This window comes from Parasteatoda tepidariorum, chromosome 1 (assembly GCF_982258835.1).
Source record: "Parasteatoda tepidariorum strain Cologne lab strain chromosome 1, Ptep-v5.0, whole genome shotgun sequence".
In the NCBI taxonomy this organism is placed as follows: Eukaryota; Metazoa; Arthropoda; class Arachnida; order Araneae; family Theridiidae; genus Parasteatoda; species Parasteatoda tepidariorum.
In genome coordinates, this window is record NC_141755.1 from 100,082,966 (window position 1) to 100,108,425 (window position 25,460).

General features: G+C 26.7%; 1 long non-coding RNA gene across 1 annotated transcript in view; it reads right to left on the reverse strand.

Moving 5' to 3' along the window:
• Nucleotides 1-25,460, reverse strand: part of LOC107451853 (uncharacterized) — a 115,478-nt gene that overhangs the window by 61,369 nt on the left and 28,649 nt on the right. The gene's annotated exons all lie outside the window — the stretch shown is intronic.

Consider the following 25,460-nt stretch of genomic DNA (forward strand, 5'->3'; position numbering starts at 1 on the left):
ATGCAAAACTGTTTTTTAAAAATTTATCAAGTAAAAAGGTTTTTCAGCCATGCTCTAAGTTATCATGATAATATTATACTTATATTTTACTTACAAATTTTATTGCAAATTATATACTGATATTTTATTGTTTATTTTAACAAAGTTTTGGTACCGTACTTCATGTTGCTCCCATAGAGCCAGAAACACTGCAATTATTACCATATTCTGGTATATATATATATATATATATATATATATATATATATATATATATATATATATATATATATATATATATATATATATATATATATATATATATATATATATATATATATATATATATATATATATATATATATATATATATATATATATGGGTCATTCTCACGAAAACTGTCATTTTTCAGTTCATAAAATCCCAAAAAAGTAAAGTGAATAAAAAGCTCTGAAACTTTTTATAGTAATAGAAATATGTAATGGCATTATAAAGAAAGTATATATCCTATAAATTATACTTAATATTTAAATTAATTAATTTTTTAAATAATTAATTTGTAATTAATTAATTTATAATAATTAATTAATCAATTTAATAAATAAAATAATTAATTTAATAAATTAATTTATTAATTTTTTAACTTATTTTTCAAATTAATTAATAAGTAAATTAATTATTTTCACTATTTAAAAAGTGAGGGAAGGACACTAATAGTGAGGGAATGATATTTTATTTTAATACATGTTTTTATCTAAGTTACATCTACCTAAAGTTTGAAAATGATAACATACTAAGTATATCTAATATTTATTATAATTTAGTCTTATATATTTAATAGTTTTTACATGTTTGGGAAATAAAATTGGCTGGCACGATTGAACAAAAAAAAAAAATTTATACAATACTCATCTTGAATCATTCCCTCACTTCAGCGTCATTCCCTCACTTTATACACTAGTGAGGGAATGACGAATTCAATAAAATTTAAAAATAACAGTTAGGCCTAATTAATTTCTGAAGTCAATCACATACAATATATTATATTACAAGAAAGCAACATATAATTATCAACTTTCTCGATGATGTTGTATTTTATTTACTCTAAAAAATGACATGAGGGAATGACAAATGTAAAAATTTTTACCTGGTTTGATTCATTCAAATTTATTCCACAGCAAAGCTTCTTTAAGTTGAAGATGGAAACATACTGCAATTTTGTTCTATGATGCCAGTTGTTAACTTCTGAAGTTTTTATTAAAATATTTTTATTCTAAGAAGATTGCAGGTGATAAGAACATTGTTGTGAGGGAATGACGCGAAACACTGGGGACAAAGTTTAAAATAGTGCTGTGTTAATATTTTTATCAGAAATTAAATATAAAATTGATTTTCTCAATTCTATATTTCATTATTCTGAAATAAAAAACACGAATTTGTAAAAAAAAAAAAACTATTTCAGAAACAATTTTTTCCTTTTTTTTAAATCAGCAGTAGGGACAAGTGAGGGAATGACATATTGGTATATTTTAATTACCTAAAATAAATAAAAAATAAAAATTTATAATTTTATTTTTATTCTTTTGTTAGCTTGCATTCCGAAGGACACTTTCCCTGAATTTTTTTTTTTTCGTAAGCTGTAAAACAAACATAAAATATACTGGGGACATGAAAATGACCGTTTTTGTGAGAATGACCCATATATATATATATATATATATATATATATATATATATATATATATATATATATATATATATATATATATATATATAAGAAAAGTATTATATATTTTTATTCAAAACGAATAGAATAGCAGAGCTTCTTCGGTTTTATTAGAAACTAGCTGCCTTTGGCGACCACACAACTGAATTTAACACAGCTGAACCAATTGGAACACAACTGAATTTAAATATATTCTAATTCTTCAACCCCTCATCCAATCCGAATACCTTAATTAGTGTTAAATAATATATAAACCAAATTTTTTCCCCGTTTGCTCGAAAAGAGCAAACTTCGCCTCCAATAATTCTCAAGAGGATCAAAAATAAATCTAAATAATTATTTTGTAACTAATTTTTTATTTCTATAAAAATAGGAAATTATTCTAAATAAAAGTTTAACGTATAATTTTTTATTAAACGCTACTTAAATTATTACTTAAGAGAATCTAACAAAATAAATGATAACTATATTGTGTTGCCAATTGATACAGAAATATACGGGGGAATAGAAATTTATGGAACCACATAATATGTATATATATATATATATATATATATATATATATATATATATATATATATATATATATATATATATATATATATATATATATATATATATATATATATATATATATATATATATATATATATATATATATATATATATATATATATATATATATATATATATATATATATATTATATATGTATATATATACATATATAATATATATATATATATATTATATATATATATGTATATATATACATATATAATATATATATATATATATATATATATATATATATATATATATATATATATATATATATATATATATATATATATATATATATATATATATATTATATGTATATATATATATATATATATATATATATATATATATATATATATATATATATATATATATATATATATATATATATATTATATGTATATATATACATATATAATATATATATATATATATATATATATATATATATATATATATATATATATATATATATATATATATATATATATATATATATATATATATATATATATATATATATGTATATATATATATATATATATATATATATATATATATATATATATATTATATATGTATATATATATATATATATATATATATATATATATATATATATATATATATATATATATATATATATATATATATATTATATATATATATATATATTAAGAATGTCAATTGTATTCAAATTTCAGATAAATGTTTAAGATGCCGATTAAAAATTTTATCACATTGAAAACATTTCAAAGAAATGTGTGAAATTTTTAAAAAAAATCAGAAATCTGTTTTGAATTATTTAAATATTGGACTTTCATAATATCATGAATTAAAGTATAAGATATGCAATTTTTTCATCCATTTAATCGTTTGTTTGCATGTCCCATTTCAGTTAGCAGGAACAAAGAAGGCGCAAGCTCGTTGCGAAGGCTGTTTAGCCGTTTTTTGCAAATATATTTCGAATACAAATGAATGTGTCAGCAATTTTGTAAAGATAATTGTTACATTTAGAAATGACAACAAAATAAAGACGAGAAAATAAATTGCCTTTAATTGCCATTGATAATTCTACATTTTATGATCGTCTGCGTGTAAGCACTTTATTATTAATAATTATTTTTTCATTAAATTCTATGACAATCATTAAAATACAATATTTTGTTCTGATAACTACTCTATGGGCACGTAATGTATGGTTGACCTCCTGAGAAGTACTCGCAGAAAAATACAAATGACGAATTTAACTCAAGATTTATCTTTTCTCCTCCCAAAAAATCAACCCACTTCATTACTTAACACTCGGGAAACTAAATAACGCCATTTCTATTCTCAACATGCGCAAACGATTCATTCTAGGGAAACGAAGAAGAATTGTGTAGATTTAAAAACAAAGGTTTCAAGCGATAGTTCGCAGCTTCTGTCGGTTGAAAACCAGTTAGCACATCTAGCAATTGGAAGTTCCGACAGATTGTTCTTATGCAATGTGATCTGAAGACAAATGTGTAATAATTACATGGTATTTCGAACACTGAATGATTTGTAAAGAACAGCTTTTCCGTTTTGATTGCCAAGTTTTCTTTGATCTTAACGACTAAAATGGTAGCTGCTTTGGATTCGCATATAGAGACATACGAAACTTAATTTTTAAATTCCGTAAAAACTACTTACGAAACTTAAAGTTAAATTCCGTAACCCGAAGAAAACAGAAAGTTTTGAAAGTTATATCTTTACCATTTCATAAAAATTCTCCAATTTAAATTTTCACCCAATTTTTATTTATAAATATTCTTTCGATTTCTCTAGGTCAGAATAAAGAGGATTGGGACACTTTCTGCAAAAACACAGGTTTGTTTTCACTGGTCACGGAATTATACAGTCCCTGGCCAAATTATTAGACGTACTATAAGATTCTATGTAAAATCTTAATTATCAGGTGATACTATACAGCTTTTATGTTTTTACGCACCTGAAACCGGTTTGTACTTGTTTACGTTCGTGTATCAATTGGCGAATTTAGACGATATATAATATAAATTCGATAATTGGATAAATTAGACGATATATTATATAAATATAGAATATTTATTATACCAGGTATTATATAAGTATATTACAATAATTAGACCAAATTATTCAACGCACTCTAGTGTTTTAAAAATTGCATGTTTTGCACGAGTTTATATGCAATAACTCTTATATTTAAACATACATGTAATGGGTTTTTATAGAAGAGATTTTTTATATACTTCCCATTTGTATTTATTTTTAACGTATTGCATTACAATGTTAACCAATTAATACACGAACATGAACAAGTGCAAACCAGATCCAGCCGCGTAAAAGCACTAAAGCTGTATAGTAGTTCCTGATGATTAAGATTTTACATAGAATCTTACAGTGCGTCTAATAATTTGGACAGGGGACTGTAAGCAAAATAAAATATAGTCTTAAAGACAATTAATAAGATTTTTACTTTATATTTGCCGAAAATACAGAATTCATAATGGCAAATGTGTTCGTTGTAATAGTGAGCTTGCCTTTATAAGCAAATACACTTATTTAATGTTAGAATAGCAGCATAAAAATTTAAAAAAAGTGAAATGGAGTTCGATCACTTCTAACGTCATTGATAAAATTTAGTGTTGTTTTCAATATCACGCTGCCAAGCTGTCAAGAAGGGATACAAGAGAGTATGGTAGATATGTGGTTATCAAATAGCCATATTCTTTTTCAAGTGTATGGTAGGCTTTTAAAAATACCAGAAAATGTTTCTTTTATTTGGAGGAAGACAATTTTGTGGGTCATCATCCACACATGTTTTGCTTTATAAACACAAAGGGTCTTAGGCAGGAAATAAGGTGAAATGGTGTCCGCTTTTCACTTTCCTTTATTGGTCACGGAAACAAATAAAAATGTCTCCCATTTTGCATTTTTTTCGTATATGATTTCTCACTGAAATAGCAGAAAATAAATTTCTCTAACAAAATACTTGACGCAATAGCGGAACTTTACGCGGAGAGAAAAAAAAAAAGCTCCGATGAAATTATTGCAATGTATGATGCATTTCTGATAAAATAAAGCATAACTCTGCTTATAAAATCGAACTATACCATTCATATAATTTCCGTTCTTATATGGTATGGGTTTATATGAAATTCCAGTTTTCAAAATTATAATTCTTATTACCCCACTTTTAAGTGAAAAATACAAACTGAAAACAAAATTTAAAAGAATAAATGGTTCTTATGTCATGCTCTAAGTTATCATGATAAAATTACCAAATTTTACCACGTTTAAAAACTTTTTATCATATTAGAAAACTATATTTTATTGTTCATTTTACCAGAATCATAACCAAAGCACTTCGGTAAAAATTACCGAGAATTTTGGTGTTCCCATAGACATGGTAAAGTTTACCGTATTCCGGTTGTTTTGACCATACTTTTTTCTCAGGGCAATAATTTTCACCTAACTACAAATATACAATTCATAATCTATCTTTGGTATCTATCTTTGGCATTGGTTTTTTCGTAATAGCGAACTTTTCGTAATATGACGCACTCCTTATAACGAGCTTTTACTGTAGTTTTCGACTACTACGACCATTAAAAAAAATCAATGTATAGGACTGATGCCAAATAAATGTTTTTGTTTCGCCAAGATCAAAGGGGGAAAACGGGAAGGATGTGCAAAAGCTTTAAAAAGAATGCATGATTAGTTTTTTTTTTTTCAACATTAACCATGCGGTTGAAAGCAAATCAGGAGAAAAGCATTAGAAGCAGAGATTTTTTTTTACTCTTTTAAATGGATGAGATGTAAAAATATACAAAATTCAAGTGAGGAGAAGAAACCTTCTTTCGCCATAAAAATATTTTTCCGTCAATTTCGCGTTCGTATTAAAACAAAGCCCATCGAAATTTTGTACTGAAAAAGGTTAAAGAATTTAAAAAAATAAAAAAAGTAGTTTTACCATTAAACTCAGCGTAGGGGTAGGAGAGAAACGGTGGAATTTTAAAGCTGTTTTAATGCACCGACCAACAGAATTTCTAAACATCTTCTCTCATTATCTTGAACTATTTCGGGGGTCGCTCTTTTGTTACGGAATTTTATTTTAAGATTTTTCATTCTCAGTATTGGATTGAATCCAAGTCGTAAAGATATATATATATATATATATATATATATATATATATATATATATATATATATATATATATATATATATATATATATATATATATATATATATATATATATATATATAAGTTCATAACGAAGAACAAAACAAAGAAAAATAATAGACATATGAAAAAAGGGGGGGGAAATAATAAGTAAAAAATAACAAACAACAGTTTATTAAAAATAATAATAAATAAAAAAAATTTAAAAAATCAAAAAAAAAAAAATAAATAAATAAAAATAAAAAAATCATGAAATGTTAATTAAAAAACCGGAAAAAAGGATATAATCTTTTCTTCAGCCCACACGATTATATCCGCAAAACAGAGTGCTTACTGATATTGTATCAATAAAGCCAAAGCTAAATAAATTAATACAATAGTGTGAGGAGCACTCAAAAAATTTTTTTAAAAAATAACAACAAATGACATAGATCACAAAAAGTACAAATAAGTAAAAATAACATGTAAAAACAGATAATAAAATAAAATAAAAAAAAATAAAATAAAAAACATTAAAAAGGGGAGACTATAAAGCGAGCAGCAAAATCAGTTCAACTTACACGGACGAATATTTTTCAAGAATGATTTAAAAATGCTTTCGCAGAAAGATTGCCAGATTACAAAATATGAAAACAAAAGATGAAAACAAAAGCGCAAATCGAGTGTAACAAGAGGGTTTTAAAGTGTCGTTCTTACTACACTGTTGAAGTGATTTGTTATTCTGAGTTTTGATTTGTTAGTTACCAAGGATGGGCCCGAAATGGATGTGCGCAAGGTAATATTATACTGGATAATTTTAAAAATTGATCATAAATAGTTTTAGAAGATAGATGTTTATTTAAGAAAAAGTATAAAATAGAAAAGAGAAACATAAATTGCCTGTTTTGCAGATAATTTTAGCCGCGGATTTGCACGATATGGATTAGTACATAGAAAAACTATTTAAATTATCAAAGAAAAAATTCTTTCAATAGATAATTTTGACACGGATTTGCCCGAAATGGATTTGCACATGGAAAAATTAACAAAGAAAAAACCCAAGTAGATAATTTTAGCCACGGATTTGCCCGAAATGGATCTGCACATGGAAAATAGTATAAATTAATAAAGAAATTTTTAGCAAACAATTTTATCCACGGATTTGCCCGTAATGGATTTGCACATGGAAAAACTGTATAGATTAACAAAGAAAATTATTCAGTAAAGGAATTTTTAGTAAATAATTCTAACCACGGATTTGCCCGAAATGGATTTGCACATGGAAAAATTATACAAATTAACAAAGAAATAATTTTGGCAATGGATTTACCTGAAATGGATTTGCGCATGGGAAAATCATAAAAATTAACAAAAAAATGTTTAATAAATATATCCACCAAAATATACGATTAATTCAATGATTTTATATAAAATTTTATTACATTAGTTGGGTATCCATTGTTTTTTATCAGATTTTGAAAGAGTTTATCGATTTGTTTTTTGGATAAATAAATATTACTACATATTCTTTTAATTCTGTTCATTTCATTAAAAGTGGTATTTAAATAGATGCTCCTAGAAACATTAGAATTCCAAGTAACTAGTTTATTAATATTAAAATTAAAATCATTTCTTTTATCGTATAAATCAACAAAGCAGATATTTTCAACTTTCATAATACCCAAATCCAAAAAATTGAAATTAATGTTATCATCATGATTACGAAGTAAGATTAATTCCTCAGGGAATATATCACTCAATAAAACAGTAAAATCTAGGAAATTAAAGATAATTAAGTCATCAATATATCTAAAAACAAATTTAATACTAAGAGTAAAATTTTTTTCATAATAATGCAAAAATAAGTTAGCTAAGAGAGATGAATAATTAGATCCCTGTGGTATTCCATTAATTTGAAGAAAAATATCCCTTCCATTGTAAAGATAATTATTAAAAAGACAAAGATTAATCAGAATTTCCCAATAATCAAAATCGCAACAAAGGATATTTTTAAAATCATGGTAATAATTCAAAAGGACATCTTTTAGTTTAGAAAGGGGAATGCTATTGAAAAGATCCTGGAAATCAAAAGTCGCAATAGAATTAATTTTATTATGTTTAATGAAATCTAAAATCGGTTGATTATTAGTGACAATCCAAGAGAAACCTTCTTTAGTAATATAGTTAATAATCTTATTTAAGTAGTTAGAGAAAAGGGTGCCAGGTTTAGTTAAATAAGTATTAGACCCACATGTGATAGTTCTAAATTTTACTGGAATTTTATGAAATTTAGGACTGATAGGAACATGGAGTACATGAGTTCTGTTTACTTGCAGCTTAAGCGCAATAAATGAAACTTATTGTTTTTCTTAACTTTCTTCGTGTTTTCTTGTATTTATTTATATATATATATATATATATATATATATATATATATATATATATATATATATATATATATATATATATATATATACAGTCAGACCTCGATATAAGGTCACCCTAAGGGATATCGCAAAAGTAGCCTTATAAGCGGGGTGACCTTTTAACCGATTCATTAGCAGTTCGTAACTAAGCACGTAAATAGTACACATTAAGACTTTTTAAAAATGTTAATACAAACGAAAACGATCGGCCATAAATTAAATTTTTAAGCTTTGATTTAAATTAAACTGCAGACGATTCCGTTTAGTTTCTTTTTTCTTTTAATATTTTAATGAGAACATCAGTGATGTTTGCTAGATTGTGGCTTTTTTTTTAAAAAAGGAATTTTTGCACGTTCTTTGATATCTAATTAATTTTTATTCGTTATGCCAGATAAACTCAATGAATGAAGTGAACGAGGTGACATAACAAGACTACATTAACAAATTAGTACATTCAAATTAGTATTAGTAGTACATGAAACCGCGTGTTTAATTTGTTATTAGTTATGCTTCATAGAGGAATGAAATTATGAAACTAAAAAATTAAAAGGCTTTTGGAGCAAAATTATTCGATAAATAGTACTAATTCTTTTAGAAGAAACGTAAAAATGTGTCATATGATTAATAACGATATTGAGGATTATTAATTTCTATGATTGGTACTACTTGAAATAATTTTATTTTATTTTATAACCGTCGTTGAACAGCCGACCCAATTTCATGGGTTTACGACTACTTACGTTCAACTCCGTAGCCTTGTAATTTTGAACCAATCCAGAAGACAAGGAAACTCCTGGATCAGTACCCCCAGAGGTATTGATTTGTTGTGGGAACATGGAGGACTTTGAGACTCGACAGATTTAACGTGCATCAGTCACCATTTACTACACGGGGAGTCTTCGGCCGGCGAGGATCGAACCCACGACCTCTTGGATATGGGCCCAGCGCCCTACCGACCAGGCTATCCCGGCCCCTACTTGAAATAATAAAAAAAAAAAAAAAAAAAAAAAAAAAAACGTTTTGTACTAAAAATCAAAAATTGAGGTAGAAATGGTACATGTAATTCAAAAATCTCCTACTATTATTGACGCCAATGGCTTTTAATTAATTTTAATAACAAGTTAGAAATTAAATAAGGAAATAATATATGTTCTAGAATGCAAAATTAATGGAGAAAATTCACTAATTCACGAAAGGGAAGCATAAAAAATAGCCAAACTAATATTTACGCCAAATATGTTCAATTAATTTTAATAATAGGAACTAATTGAAATAAAAAATGAGCTACGAACTAAAAAGCAAAATCAATGGTGAACTCGATCAGAAAAAGTGTTAAAAATCGCTTACTATTATTGATACCTATAATGCATTATTAGTTTTGGTAATAGGCACTACTAATATTATAGTACTTGGCGCAATTTGAATAGGTTTGACATGTACTAATATGGGAACAAAGTACTGTTATATTAGTTTATTTGTTACCGGTTGAAAACTGCATCAGTATTGTACAGGTTTAATATAAATACTGTAAAAAAGAGGGTTTTTTAAGGTCTCTCGAAAGGAGAAAATTGCTTCATCGCGGTACGAGTTGATCTTCAGCAGCGGCATAATGTCAAATGAATGTAGATAAACTTTATTTTGATGGGCGATGCACTACTGAAAACGTGTTTTGATTAATCTAATAACATAAAGCCACTGGGAAAGCATAGATTTTTATATTAAATTTTTTTAAAAAAACGGAGTTATTTTTGGCTTTATTAATCGCAATGGTAAAAGTCATATAATTTTCTTCTTGATTTCTTATAGCTAGTTATTCAGTAACAATTTGTTGATTATTTTCTCTTTTTTTTTTTCACCTCGTACAAGAAACGGGTCGAATTTTGGCTTCTAATTACATAAAATTAATTAATTTATTCATTCTGCATTTTTTGTAAACTTATTAAATATGTATTTATTCTATTCATTTTGTTTAGTTTATTACTGCTTTAAAATATATTTTATTGCGTAATATTTTATCTTACTCCGAAACTAAAGATTACTTAATGTCGCTGCCATTCCATTATTAGGAACAAATCTGCGACAGCAATTCATTAAATCTCGTATTAATAATAGATCAGTTAGTCGTATGAAAAGAATTAACTCGGATTTCTTATACGAGTAGAAAACGATAAACATTTAAATTTTACGGCTTTATGGAAAACCAAACGATTTTAAAGGAAGTCAAAATAACATAGTATATTTCATCGTTTGCAAGTCATACCGCACAACGCAAATCAAATATTTCTCGCTTTAATTCTAATTTTAATATTAATAATGCAGATGGAAAATATCTACCTTGCACTCGAAAGAGCAACACTAATTTGTTCTCTTTTTAGTTGCGCATCAAATAATTTCGTCGTTCAATTTTTCCTTCCATTAATTTAGAAGGCAATTTGTGCCTGTTCCTTTTTCTTTTACGGAATGATAGTCTTGACGTAATGGTAACGGTTGCTATGGTAACCTTCTTACCTGAGTCTTGTAGTCGCCAACACCCGATATTCTTTAATCAGAAAAAGAATTTTATTTTGTGCACCCAAGAGATAAGGATGCAACCCTTTTTATTTCAAGGGAGAGGAAAATAAATAATGCGCCGTGGAAAAACGAATTTTTCATGAGTTTTTCATTTTCTCTTCTTTTTTGTTGTCAACCAGCCCATCTCCTTTATCATTATTTTACTTAGACGGAATATAAATACGTTTTTAAATTACTTTTCCGTATTCTGCGCGTGCGTTAAAGAATTCTAGTTTCACTACTGCGCTAAAGATGGAATTAGGGAAAATATTATTCACTTGATTTTTAGCATTTAAATCCTTGTAAAACAATCAATGTGTTTCGCATTTACTTTGATATTTTTTTAAAATAGGATTTTGCAAAGGTTCTGGGAAAAGATAACACAAAATAAAGGAGTACCCACAAATAAAGTAAAATAAACGTGTTCTGTAAACTCCTTAAAAAGTAAATTAAATGAATAAAGTAAGCTCAAATACGAAGTAAAACAAATAATTAAGGGCGTAAAAAATGATTTAATGTAGTAAGAGCACCAAAAGTAAAATAACACATCAAAAGTACAAAAAAAATAAAAAAAATACACATTTTTAAAAAAAATAACAAGAAGAAAAATTAGCACGGTAAATCCATATAAAAATAATTAAATGCATAAAAAGTAAAATACGAAATAGAATAAATAATTATGGGCATAAAAAGAATGAGTTAATCAAAAGTAAAAAAGAAAATACAATAAAAATTGAGTAGGGTGAAAGCATTAAAAGTACAATGAATGAGTATAGTAAACGGATAAAAAAACAAAATAAATTATTTAACTCATAAAAAGTACAATCAGTGAGTAAAATAAAGTCACCAAAAATGGAATAAATAAGCAAATTAAACACATCAAAAGTTTAAAAAAAATATTAAAGTAAATGCAGAAAATAAATAATTAAATAAACGCTCAAACAGCAAATTAAATAAGTAAACGTATCAATACTAAAACAAATGAGTCAAAAATAAATCCATGAAAAGTAAAACATATGCGAAAAATAAACATATGAATGGTAAAATAAATTTATAAAGTAAACGTATAAAAATAATGGAATATAGTAAAAGCATTAAAAATAAAACAAAGTGGAAAAGAAAACGCATCAAAGGTCAAAATTAGAGAATGAAGCAAATACACAAAAGTGAATTAATAGTCAAATAAATAAGTAAACCCATAAAAAAATATACGGTATTTTCAATCGCAACAAAATCCTCAAGATCACTCTACAAAGAGATGCACATGCCACTTCTTAACATTGAAGAAAGGGGTTCAAGGGAAAAAGAAAGGGATCGGCACCCCTTTATCTCCTTGGCGTAGTTCGATCACCGCTTGGGGGTCGAAGAGAGTGTGTTCAATGCATGCACAGTTCGTTTACCTACAACCTTTTGCCTCCTGTGAGAAATGACTTTAGGGCAGGATGAGGGTATTCCAAGGGAAGGAAGGGGAGGAAAAAAAAGGAAAAGCACATTTGAGAACAAATTTTCCGAATTTCCTTAGAGATATTTTATATATTGATTTTAGACACAGATGAAATAATAATCTATAAAATATTGCATACTTCTCCTTGGTTAGAGAGATGCCTGGCATGAAAATCTTACTTTTTTGAATTAAAAACACAACCCTTTCGTTTTGGAGTGTAAACGAAAATTAATTTGGACCAAGCTAGAAAGTAAATGCTACGGAGCATTGCATATTCATAGCAAGTCTGAATGTATTCAATATGTATCGCTAAATTGACAAGTATTTCAAAACATTTGAAGTTGATTCCACATTCAGAATAATATCGGAAAATTTTTTTCTTTCAGTTGCTACTACAACATGTCATTATTGCATCACATGCATATAACATCCAGCGTTTTCGCTTGTATGCATTAGTACGTCGAATACGCCGAAAATCGATGGCGGGGGGGGGGAGGTATGAGAAATAAGTTACGAAGCGTCCCTGGTACGCGTGATTCTGCATTGCGTTACACAGAAATAAAAGAAAAGCTAGCAGATTTATAAAATATCCAATCGAGACAAAAAGGATTAAGAGAAAAAAGAGAAAAACGAAAAAAATTAACAAGTTTTATTGTGAGAATACTTTAAATTATTCTTGAAAGTTTCCCGTACTTGTAAGTTTTTTTGCTGCTCGCTTTATAGATTTTTTTTTTTTTTTTGCGTTCTGTTTTTTCTTTACATTTTATTTTATTTTACGTAATATATTTCTTACTTAATGAGTTCTATTTCGTTTCAATTTTTCTTGTGTGCTCCTCGCACTATTGTATTGATATATTTTGCTTTGGCTATATTGATACAATATTAGAAAGCACTCCTTTATGGGGATATAATCGTGTGAGCTGATGAGGAGATTATGTCTTTTCAATTTTTTTGTTTTTCGCCTTTTTTTCTATTGGTTATTTTTTTAGCATTTAGGTAATATAAATTCTGTAGCTATATTTTAATCACTAGGATAACATAATTTCAGTAGCTTCTCTTTTATCATTAGGATAATATAATATCTATATCTTTATTTTAATCACTAAAATAATATAATTTCTAGAGCTTCAATTTTATCATTAGGATAATATATTTCATTTAGCTTCACTTTTTCTTCGGATATATATATGAGGGTTAACGTTGAAAGTTATACATGAAAATAATAACTTGAAAATTTTGAATTTCAATTTTGCTGACGTTTATCGAATGCCAGGAAATGGCTCAAAACCACACCCAAATCATATTTTTGTCTAGCTTTGTCCATCGTCGAGACTTTCTAGTTTTTTCTTTGTGATATAAGTGACCTCATAGAAATTATGCAAATGATGTAGAAAGTCATTAAGTGTCGTTGGTGGCTGTTGCTGTAGCTGATATCGAGAATAAATGAATTAGACTATTCACGAGAATGAAAGTCACGTTACCTGGCCTTCTATCGCACGCAAGAAGTGAGAGTAAAAAGATCGCATTAACTTGCTACTCACATCTCAAAACATTTTAAGATAAAATTACGAAAATTAACTTTTACCAAAACTCTAAACTTGGATAATTTGCAAGATACCTTTTGTATATATGTTACCCCTAACGCTTTAAAGCTGTTAATGTGCATATCACCTAGCTAATTTACTGATTTACTCCATTAAAGTGCGGAATCATGCGTTTTCCGTATTCTTCCTGTGGTAATGTGTATATTAACGGTTTTCGTATATTTTAAGTACCAAAGTTTTTTTTTTTCTCATTCTATCAACTAATCTAATGGTTGTATTGAGTTGATTCTTTAGATATTGAAAAATAAGTAAATGGCGTTATATTAATTTTCCTTCACAGTAATAATATTTGAAACTATTTCTGATTGGTTAATCATTAGTCATTGTTTTAAATTTTACTATTAGCGATTCAGTTTAACACATATTTCAAAAATAACATCAGTGATAATTTCTACATTATAGCTCTAATTGGACAAAGAAATAGTTTATTGCGCACATTTAAATACTTAATTATTTTATACTAGTGGGCTGCGCCCCCTGTTCACTAACGCTCGCTAACCCCCGAAAATTGCTACGCAATCTTATATGGTTTGCTTCGCAAACCAAGCTATCTTCGCTCGCTATTAACTTAGGTACATTGCAAATGCACAAAATTCTAAGAATTCAAAACAATCATTCAAATCCATATAAAAAAAATTTTTTTTTTTAAATATTACATCTTTTTAGTAAATACTAAGTCATTAAAATAAATTTGAATTCAAATAAATGACATGTAATTCGTTAAACCTACTAGAAATGTGCTAGTATAATTCGTGATATAAATCAAAAATCGTCAAATAAATTCGTAATATATAAATTCGTGAAAAAAAGCGCTTTCGACAAAATACTAAAATAGAGATCTATCGACAAAGACTACTCATTTCTGCCTAGCTTAATAGTATGAGATTGCCGCAGCTGATGCTCTCTGGCTATTTCAGTTTCCGTTTTTAAAAGCGCTATATGTTGAGCCACCTCATCTAGATTTGGCATGTGACATTTTTAGCGGCAATCATTGGTCGATTCGCCGTGTAAGAGAAATAGTAACGTAAACAAAACAAAGCAAACGTTGCCACCGGCGGAAAAGAAATACAGCCTAAATTTGGGAGCCACGTAAGAGAATTATATATATTAAATTTGCTGTGTCAGATAAATTCAATAAGGAACATCACGTGGTAGCACGTGTGGTCCACGTCACCAAATTTATACTTTTATAGTTATTTGATACCACGTGCCTTTTTTCTTTTCTTTTTTTTTCAATTCCTACTATTAGTTCACACTCTCCCTATATCTTGTTCAAATGTTCAATCGTTAATAAAATACTTCTTATTCATCCATTCTAGTTCAAGTACATTTTTTTGAACTTATAGTGGATGGTAATTCCAATTTTTGGCACTTTTTCCAATTTTTGGCACTTGAACGGATTAACCTAGTTATTCTGTAACAGCAACCTAGTTAGTATCTAAATAATTTGCAAATTCCCTAGATTATTTGAAAAATGAAACAATTTTTCATACTTTAACGGATCAACCCAGTTAATCTGTAACAGCAACCTAGTTAGTATCTCAGTAATTTGAAAATTCCTTAGACTATTAGAGTAATGAAACAATTTTTGGCACTTTAACGGATCAGCATAGTTAATCTTCGCATTAACAATGAAATCTATAAAATAACTGATCTCTACACTCTAGCCGTGGCATATCGAATAAACCGCAATGAATAAACATAATATGCGTTTAAGAAAAATCCTTGTCAAAAATGAAGTAAAAAAACGAAAGCACATAAGGAATCGCAAATTAATATTGAAGTAAGAAAGAACTTTTGGAAACTGTCGATTCACTAGTAAGCATGGCAGGATAAAAATTATGTAAATTATCAGAACCAGATTTAGTAAACTTTTGTTTGGAATAATCGACTTATAACTCTCTTCTATGTTTCCTAGGGCAAGGCTTATATATCTTCAGTCGAGTATTTTTCAATCATCCCTTGTCGGATTTTGTTAACGCTTTTATTTTTTGTTCGTTAAAATTATGAGTTTCAAGATTCGTGTGAATGTGAATTTTTTTTAAAATTTATTGTTAAAAATGTTTCTAAAAATAGGCCAATCCCTTTATACCTCTACCTGCTTCAATTCTGTTAAAAATAATATAAATTGCGCAAAAAGAATTATTAGATATTTTAATTTGAATTATTAGAATGGAATTTCAGAATGTCATTCTCTTAAATTTTACTATAAGCGATTCAGTTTTACACACATTTAAAAAACAACATCAGTGATAATTTCTAACTTATAGCTCTATTTGAACAAAAAAATAGTTTACTGCGCACATTTAAATATTTAATTATTTTATCTTCGCTGTGTCAGATAAATTCAATAAAGAACATTACGTGGTGGCACGTGTGGTCCATGTCACCAAATTTAAATTAACTAAAATAAATTTTTTTTAAACTAAGTAGAAATTGACGTTAATTTTTTTTTTTTTATATATCACTTGTTTAATATTATGCTATCTACATGCTATTCTATATTGTGCTATATGAAAGGTAACATCTAAACTATATTTCATCAAGCAGCTATATCTTTACCCAATTACCTTTATACATTTTACTTTTCTTATAATTTTTTTTAAATATATTCCTGAGTCTATAAGAAAATGTTTTATACGCTTGTATAAAAATTCTAAATTATTTCATGGCATTAGAAACTATTGTTTACGCTCATTTTTCAAAATCCTTTTTAAAAACATGCTAAATTATCTAATTAATTATTTCTTTACCTAAATGATTTAAATCGCTGATTTGAATTGTTTGAGTTAAACGTTGACCTTCTGATATAAATTTAGGCTATAATAATTATTGTTCTATAATATTGTATTCTCAAAACTATTTAAAATACCGCTAACACAAAAACCAATTAATTCTGCGCATTTTAATAGCTTTGATTATTTATTTTTTGGAAATTTAAAGAACATAAATATAATATCAAATGGAGTACTTCATGCTCAAAATGTAAAGAACGTATAAAAGTTTTTGTTAGAGATCTAGAAAGTTTTTGTTCTACGTTTTAAATGTCATTCTCTCCTTAAATAACTTAAATAATCAAAGATAATATTTCTGAAAACTTATGTATTCAGAGAGCCAATAATTTAAATCAAATCTTTTTAGTGAACGATTTTAACAACTTGATGTTTCTTTAAAGAAATGTTAAATAAAATTAATACAATAGAAAAAGATCAGGATTAAGTTCTGGTATTAAATCGATTTTGAGTAAAGAGGAAAAATTTAAATCAAAACGGTACAAAGAAAAATTATTAAAATAGACAGATGCTAAACATTGTATATCTTTCATACACATGTCACTCATATTGTACTCGATGTATATAGTACTTGATGAATTATAATTATTATACTTATATTGTATTTGATAAATTTATAATTGTAAGAAGAGAAAAAAACCTTTTTTCTATTCTTTTTCTCCTTTTCTCTAGTTATAAGTATGCAAAAGTCAGATGCAATCTTTGAGTTTTTTTACATGTGTCATTTGTGTTTACGTTTAAAAAAAAATTACTTAATATTTTGTGACTTACTGAATATGGAGTTTTTATTCTAGAAACACCGGAAGTTTTTTTCTGGCAATTTCTATGTAGGGTCTTGCTTCCGTAAGCTTGTAAAAAATTTACGTAAAATTTTCTGAATCAAAAATTATTGTAGAATTGTAGAATTAGGCCCTTTCTTTCTCACGTTTTTTTTTCTTCTTTCTTTTTTAAATCCAGAAACGTATCCTTTTTTAGTAATTGAAGATATTCGTTAAATTCTGTCTTCAAGCAAATAATTTTAGACCATTTTTGAAATTAAGAACATTGTGAAGACGTTTTTAATATAAAATTATTTCGAGAAAAGTACGTTTTTACGATATAATAATTTGAATTATTTGTAAGAACTCGGGTTTTGCGATAAAATACTGTTTTAAGGATGAAAGATTTTATGAAGGGTCCATTAATAGAACAAATTTATCCTAAAATGACCATTGAAAATGTCTATGAAATGTTGCGATAAATGTACTCTGAAATAATATCATATTTTCGATTTTAAAAGTGCCTGAAAGTTAGTTGTACGAAATTGGTAAAATATTTTTGGTAAATACCATTAAAATTTGGTAAATACCATAAATACCATTAGCATTTGGTAAATACCATTAATACCATTAGCATTTGGCAAATACCATAAATACCATTAGCAATACAATTCTTTGAATTTAATTTACATAATCTTAAACAAAATCATTTATTATAGAAAAGCACTAAAAAACTGCAATAAACAATAAGCGGTTTCTTTCAGATTATGAGCAATAATAAATGTATGTATTATACGAGTACAATGAGAGTTACATACATGAAAAAAAAATTAAAAAATTTTGTAACTTTTAAAAACTTTAATTTTCGATATTTATTCAACAATCTAAAAGGAAGATCAAAAATCTTAAAATTATATATATATATATATATATATATATATATATATATATATATATATATAATTAAAAATAAAATTTTTCCAGACTGTAAACTTTTTCAGAAAAATTTATCGAGGAAACAAAACTAAGGATACTGAAATTATTTATTTATGTTATAGTCATTTAATTAGGAAATATTCTTAAGTGGAAATCTCAAGCCTATATTAATTACTAATTAAATTTTTAATGTCTCTAAACATTCTCGGGTATCTTAATAAAAGTTTAAAACTTTAATTTAACGCTATGAATTTTACGAAATATTATATTTAAAGCGCAATATATCTGACACGAAACTCAATTTTTAACAGTAAACTTTTATCTTTAACATAATTAGGAAAATATGTTAAGGAAGAGCGTTAATAAATAACCGGAACTTAATTTCTAATGATAAGCCATTTTCCAAATAAAACGCCATCAAGCTAACTGGAATCATATTAATAGAAAATTTATTACCATGAGTTTAAAATGATTAAAAAAGTTGTATATTTGAAATTCTATTTCTCAAGAACTATTTGACCGATTTCGTCCAAATTTTCAATTTTTCCTTATAAAAGTTAGTATATTTTACCATTCAATTTTTCTTTACTATTATTAAGCAAAATAATAAAAAAATATATAAATAATTATTAAAAATTATTTATCTATAAACGAATCTCATTGTGTGAAAAAAAATTTCCGATTCGCTTAAAAAAATTTCCAAAATATGGTGAAATGCGCAAAAAGTAAAATTAACATCAAGGGGTCCATGGTTTTGGACTGCGCTCCTGATCAAACCATTGGGACCCTATTTATCAGATTGCGGCTACCCTCTATATTCTGAGGATCAGAAATTCAAATCCACCGAGAAAAAGTTATGTTTATTCAGAGGCAGTACTCTTTTGTTTCTTCTCATTTCGTAACTTAAAATATCGTCTACACTAATTAATTAGTATATTTGAGGCCACCCCCTCGAACAATTGAAATTGAGTACTAGCATGCGAAGTTCAAGGTGGAAAAAAAAGGGTCAAAAATTGTTCAGTGTAATTCTCGTTTATTTATTTATTTATAATTTAATTTATATGCGCGATGTACATTTCTAACATCACTCTAGAAACACACATATACTTTTACATTTCATAACCTAAGTTTTTCTTCCAATATTTATTCATATGTTTGTACCAATTATTTACTTAAAAATAGCAAAATAAATGTTTATATTTAATCTTGAACCATTGAGACTTCTTAATCAATTCAGTTATTATAATATAAAACAATATTTAATCTTATTTATTTAAAATCGAGAAATTCAATAAAATTCGAAAATAAGATTTATCAAATTATAATCTCTTACAATATCAAAATTTTTATAACTAAATTTAAAATGTCAAATTAAATATTAAAAAAGAAAGAATTGGTCAAACATTGATATGCATGCTTATGAGAGTTAATTTTTTTACACTCTATTATGTTTGTAAATTTAGTGCTGCTTTAAGAACTTTTTTAAGAATGTTTTCCTCCTCATCTTCTTTTTATAAATCCCCAACATAAAATATCGCTTAAGAGCAATTAGAACAAAGTATCAGCTATATATTTTAAAAGAAATTACAATTTAGATCGATTGAAATTCAAATCTGATCATTTAAATTTCCACTGAAGTACTTTATGCAAATGTCAAATTGTGATATTAGTCTGCAAACCTCCAATTTTAAAATTATATTTCCATTTTTCTCATACTTTGTCATTTATGCTTCCAAAAAAATTGCAGAGCTGCAATAATTAGTTGATATTTCAAAAGTGCTTAGGTTAGAAAGTGATTATTTATAACTTCTACCGTTGAACATGAGCTCATTGTTCTAAAAAATATCGTGTATCTTCTGCGATGGATTGCTGTGGTATAATATACATAGCATATGATATAGAATGATCTAGAATAAGTGAAACGGTTTCGCAAAGAGACTCATGGTCTACAAATCCGGACAGCTGGTCACCACGACGCTTAATGGTAACTGGCTCCCAATATTGCAGAGAAATTTAACATAAAAGCAAAAATTCCGTTAAGCTGCATTTTTTTTTCCAAAACTTGCTGTCTCCTAAATGTTTTGTCTTTTAGTATATAATAGAAAAATCCGTTATTCCGTTATGCTGCAAAAATTCCGTAATGCTGCATTTTTTTCCAAAACATGTTGTGCCCTAAATGTTTTGTCTTTTAGTACTCCATAGAAAAATCCGTTATTCCGTTATGCTGCAAAAATTCCGTAATGCTGCATTTTTTTCCAAAACATGTTGTGCCCTAAATGTTTTGTCTTTTAGTGCACCATAGAAAAATCCGTTATTCCGTTAATGCTGCAAAAATTCCGTAATGCTGCACTTTTTTTCCAAAACATGTTGTCTCCTAAATGTTTCGTCTTTTAGTAGACAATATATTATTGTCTGAATATCTCGTCTGTTGTGAAATTCAACAAAAAAGGAAAAAATTTCTGCGCTTCCTTATATTTCAAATCATGTTGGCTCTTAGATGATTAGCATTTTAGTAGACAATAGTAATGAAATTTAATATAAAAATGAAAAGCCGATGCGTTCCTTTATATTTCAAAACTTTTTGGCTCCTAAATGTTTTGGATTTTAGAGACAATATTAGTGAAATTTAACATGAAAGAAAAAAGCAGTTGTGCTTCTTTATATTCCAAAATATGTTGGATCCAAAACGTTTTGCATTTTAGAGGACAATGGTAGTGAAATTTATATTGCAAAACATGCTGACTCCTAGATGTTTCGCGTTTTAGTAGACAATTGCACTAAATTTTAAAATTAGAAAAAAAAGCCGCTATTTTACTTTATTTTTTCAAAACATGTTGGCTCTTAGAAAGTATTTCGCTATTTGTAAGCAATTGCAATAGTGACACTTTCGTTTTTTATTTTGTTTATTTTTTTCTGGTCTCGGAATACTTAACATAAAAATTTTGTGAGAATTTTTTAAGAAATAATAAAAAATAAAATGTAAAAATCATGTTTTTTTTTAAAATGCTACTTACAGGTAATGCTATTATTACTGACTCAACATCTTGCAGAGATGAATGTACAAAAGATAAACGACAAAAAAAAAACCTTTTCTTCGAAATGACGAATGGTGTAATTCAATTTAAAAACGTTGTCTGTTGCTAAATGAAATTACACCGAATTACACTTCTTTATTAGTATCTTGTGGAAGATTGCCAGTTTTTAGAAACAAAGATAATTTATTTAAATTCAGAACTGCTCTCCAATTCTCCTTAAGATAAATATAAAAATTTTTTTTAAAAAAATGAAAATTTATGCATGCAATATTTTTACAGTTCTAAAACATCTAAGAGGAATAACTATTTGTTCACTTGTGGTATAGTTGCATTATTGTATTAAGTATTTTATCATTTGTGTATAAGAAATAAATTAAAATATTGTAGAAATATAAATTGCGCAAATCAAATTTAAGAAAGTCTCGAGTTGCGCTATCAGAAGACGCGAGCAATGCTCTTGCATTGAATTTTGCTGTAACGATCATTCTTCATGATCAAATCCAAAGATTTGAGTTTGAGATATACACGATTTGTGTTTACGAAACAAATCGAAATAATTTTGCAAAAAGAAATTGCTAAAATCAAATTACAGAAAGTCTCGCGTTGCGCTATCAGCTAGCGTGAGTTCTTAGCATTAGCAATAAAGTAAACACACACATTAGAGATTACTTTTGGAGATCTGTGCCCGAAATTTGAGTTCGATATCTTCAAGACTTGTGCATATGAAACAAATAAAAATTACTTCACAAATAAATACTGTTGAAATTAAATTCAAAAACGTCTCGCGTTGCGCTTTCAAAAAACGAGAGCTCATCATATGCACTAAAGCTTACTTTTGGAGATCAGTGAACAAGATTTGAGTTTGATATCTTCATGATTTGTGAATGTATATAAAAATATAAGTTGTAGGATATATAGGTTGTAGGATAGGTAAATAGGATATCTTCATGATTTGTGTATATGAATATTGCTTTACAAATAAATATTGTTTAATTCGAATTTAAAAACGTTTCGCTGTGCGCTTTCATAAAATGTGAATTCTGCATATGTGTTTAACATAATATAATATACATACATGCATATCATATGTATGAATAAACATATATGTTTGCAGATGCCAACATTTAACGCTATGACGGAAACTAAAACTCTTTGACTTTAGGTTTATGAAGTTGCAGTTGAAGTGTTTAAAACAATCAACAAAAAGAAATCCTATTTTTGTCCCAAATTTAATTTTTCCTAATCAAAATTTAAACACATTATTCTATTAATATCCTGTTTGATAATATAAAATAATTTTATGAAAGCATAAATACTTTTTTCTCATGAAATATTTACAGCTGTTAGTACAATTAAGTACAAATCTACTTGGGTAACAAACTATCTAATATTGTATTTGACGGGGAGGTTTAAACATTATGTCTCTCAAATAAAAGGCCTACATCGTCTCCATGAACAAATTCAATAAGCAAATGTATAATTGGAGCAAATGAATACATCCTTTATATTATAAATTATTGTGTATGTAGAGGGTAAAGAAATAAAATAAACTTAGCCAAATTTTAATCCGCATATAAACGAGTTACCTATTCTGTTTAAGTCGATCGAGTTCGATTCATGATTCGATCAAACATACCGTGAATGTAAGTTCTTAGTATTTGCTAAGTTCGATCGATTTCGATTCATGATTCGATCAAAAATACCGTGAATGTAAGTTCTTAGTATTTGCTAAGTTCGATCGAGTTCGATTCATGATTCGATCAAAAATACCGTGAATGTAAGTTCTTAGTATTTGCTAAGTATGATATGTTAGAAATATGCCATAGAAAATAAAAGAGAGATTATGTTGGCTCGATTATCCACGTCATTTGAGCTTAGTTAGTCAAAACTTTGCGGTAAGCTTCACTGTGTTAAATATGAACAAAAATAAACAATCGGAAATGCAAACTAATAAACAAAGAGTTACATGCTTCTCGAACAATGAGAATTTATCTTTTTTTAAGGTTTGCAAGTTTGCATTGTAAATTCTTTTCTCGTTTCTCAAATATTTTTATGTTTTTTTTTACTAGTTGTACACTGTAAAAATTTCGGATCAAACTATGGTAAAAAGTACCGTTAATAATAGAGCCAGTACTTTTTATCCTAAATCTCTTCTGACGGAACAAAAAATCTGATGTACCTCATTTTTTCGGTAATATTTACTAAATTACTGAATCACTGTAATCTTATAAGTGTTACTGTAAAAATGACGGTTCCGAATTTTCACGGTAAAAATGGGTTTTACGTTAAAACAGATTTTCAGGATGCTGTACTCAGGGTACTAGTGCTTTTTTCCACAATTTGATTTGATTATATTTATTATTTCAATTGATTTTAAATGAACCAAAAGAAATAAAAGTCATAGCAAAAAAAGTCATACAAATTATTCATTTTATAAAGTTTGAAAGTATCTGATTATAACAAGCTTTTTTACTGTTATAAATTTTTTTTTTAGTTTTTTTAATCAGTAGTATTAATTTTTCTTTTGGGGTTATGTTTCAATTTTTTCTTGTTAAATGCATTATTTTCATTTATTTTAAATGAACTAAGCCTTTAAAAATATGAGTAATAAAAATTATTCTTTACGGTAGGATTCTAATTATTCTGATTTTTAATAGCTTTTTTATCCGTAATATTAATTTCTCTCTTATAGTTTTTCTTTCATTTTGCTTTTCAAGATTACTTTTTAATCAAAATGAACCACTTTAATTATTTTACATCTTTAGATTCAAAAAATTACCAAATTTAAAAGCGTAACAATAGTAGAAGACATTAAGAAAGGATGATAAACATATATTCGTGGTAAATACGTTTATATTAAGAATAAATAAATATCACAGATCATTGCTGTTTGTTGGAATATAAATAGACATGTTTGAAAATAGTATTATATACTGAAATATATTAAGACTTTTTAAATGAAATTTAATATTTCAGCATATTTAGGAATTTCAGAGAAAGAAGTAATGTATTAAAGTATATATAGAATCTATTGAAAATGGAATTGTATATTAATGCTTATTTAGTTTGTTTTTTTTCTTTGAAAATGGAAAATGTACAAATTTGAAATAAATAATAGGGATTACCCCTAAGTCAAAGATCAAAGGTAGCTCTCTGTATATATATATATATATATATATATATATAAACACAAATTAACATGAAAAACATGAATAAAATAAAAAAACTGAATTGAAGAGAAATAAGAATATTAAAAGCAATAGTCGTTATCAAGACGCATCTATTGCTATAAATGCGATATTTCTGAATAAAGAATAATTATCCTAAGATAAAAATTATTCTTTATATGTGCCGATATCGCAAAAAACATATAGTTGAAAAATTATGAAATAAAAGTAAAGAGTAATCAAACTTACCGGCGTGTAGCAAAATGCGGTTTTAGGTTTAAAAGTATAATAATTAAACAGCTAGTGAAATTAG